We start from the raw sequence: 2,288 nt of genomic DNA, 5'->3' as shown, positions 1-2,288 counted from the left end.
TGTTGGGTATAAGTGGGTATTCGTGAGAAAAGTAAATGAGAAAAATGAAGTAACACGATATAAAGCCCGATTAGTTGCCCAAGGTTTTTCTCAGAGACCGGGAATTGATTTTGAGGAAAGTATTCCCCGGTAATGGATTCAATTACGTTTAGATTTTTGATGAGCCTAACGACGTCTAAAAATCTTGAGATGCATCTTATGGATGTTGTGACTGCATATTTATATGGATCGTTGGATAACAATATATATATGAAACTCCCTAAGGGATTGAAAATGCCAGGGGCATTAAAGGAAAAATCCAGGGAGATTTGTTCAGACAAGTTACAGCGATCACTTTACGGATTAAAGCAATCCGGACGCATGTGGTACAATCGCTTAAGTGAATATCTTTTGAGTAAAGGATATGTGAATAATGCGATATGTCTATGCGTTTTTATAAAGAAATCGTCATCTGGCTTTATGATCATTGATGTATATGTAGATGACCTGAACATAATTGGAACTCAAAAGGAGGTTGATAATGCTCGAACTCATATGAAAGTGGAGTTCGAAATGAAAGATCTCGGCAAGACAAATTTTGTCTTGGGGTGGCTATGTTTTTACAATTGGTGGAACCGCGATCTCTTGGCGGTCCCAGAAACAAACTCTAGTTGCGACTACTTCGAATCATGCAGAAACTATTGCGCTTCACGAAGCATGTCGAGAATGTGTGTGGCTTCGATCAATGAGTCACCACATACAAGAATCAAGCGGAATAGTCAATAAGAAAGAGCCGACGAAGATATTTGAAGATAATTCGGCTTGTGTTGCTCAACTCAAGGAAGGCTACATTAAGAGTGACAGAACAAAGCACATCCCTCCAAGATTTTTCTCGTACGTAAGGGAGCTCGAGAAAAATAAAGAAGTGGACATTGAGTATGTACAGTCATGCGATAATCCAGTTGACTTGTTCACCAAAGCTCTTCCGACTAGAACATTCCGTAAACATGTCTACGGTATCGGAATGCGGCATTTGCGTGACCTGTGAAGAAAAAGCTATGTCCATTATTCTCAGGGGAAGATTGCGGCAGTGTACTCTTTTTTCCTTGTCATGGTTTTTGTCCCAATGTATTTTCCATGACTAGGTTTTTAACGAGGCACTACGTAATACAAGGATGAATAATCAAGGAGGAAAGATGGAAATATAATATGATTATTTCATCCTCATCTAAAACGACCAACTGGAAGTGACCGTCTTATATATTTTATTAATTTTACTTTACTATAAATATGTACGTTCACTTCTTTCATTTGATCAATTCATATATTTATGAAAAAGTCAGAGTTAACATCATCTCTCTCACTCACGTCAACCATCTTTCTCTTTTAATTTATACACACAAAATATATAAATACAAACACTACCTCACCTATATTACACAACAAAAATCAATTGTGGTGGGCTAGTGGTCTTGAGGTAGTTACTTCCACCAAAAGAAAAGAAGCATAAAAAACAGGCGATGTCAAGCGAAACTAGGGTTTTAGGGGTGACGAGTCAGGATGTGATGATGGATGATACCGGAGGGCAGGGGAGGCCTCCGGGTGATCCCCCGGATATCCCTGACTCATGGGCAAGGAAGTTGGTAGGGATTAGTGGTGGTGGGATGCGCAGGCCGGAGGATGTTTTAGATGAGAAGTTTGTGGCAGAGAGGGTTACTCTCGAATTCCCTGATGGGGTGGATGGGGAACCAGTGATTACCATAGGAACGGATGTGCTGGAGGCTATGAATGACTTATGGAAGCAGTGCATAATCGTCAAAGTTCTTGGACGGAATGTGCCGCTTATGGCTTTGCATCGGCGACTAAAAGAATTATGGAAACCTAAAGGAGCGATGGTCGTTATGGACCTACCCCGTCAGTACTTCATGATTCGTTTTGGAGAGGAGGAAGATTACATGAATGCTTTAACAGGAGGACCGTGGAGAGCGTTTGGGAGCTATCTTATGGTTCAGGCTTGGAACCCAGAGTTTGATCCAGTTAAGGATGATATAACTACAACGCCAGTTTGGGTGCGTATCTCTGATCTACCGGTTAACTTTTATCACAAAGCAATTCTTTTTGGTATTGCTAAAGGAGTGGGGAAGCCAATCAGGGTAGATGCAACCACGTCAAACCTGGAGAGAGCAAGGTTTGCACGGGTCTGTGGGGAGGTTAACCTTAAGAAACCATTGAAGGGTTCGATTATGGTTAATGGTGCAAGATTCTATGTCTCATATGAGGGATTATCCAATATTTGTTCGGGCTGTGGT

General features: G+C 41.1%; 1 pseudogene; it reads left to right on the top strand.

Moving 5' to 3' along the window:
• Nucleotides 1-1,499: 1,499 nt before the first annotated feature.
• LOC106340258 overlaps nt 1,500-2,288 on the top strand; it is a 4,743-nt pseudogene continuing 3,954 nt past the window's right edge.

Source organism: Brassica oleracea, chromosome C1 (genome assembly GCF_000695525.1).
Source record: "Brassica oleracea var. oleracea cultivar TO1000 chromosome C1, BOL, whole genome shotgun sequence".
Lineage (NCBI taxonomy): Eukaryota > Viridiplantae > Streptophyta > Magnoliopsida > Brassicales > Brassicaceae > Brassica > Brassica oleracea.
Note: the sequence above shows the minus strand (reverse complement) of the source record. Positions and strands in the feature narration are given on the sequence as shown.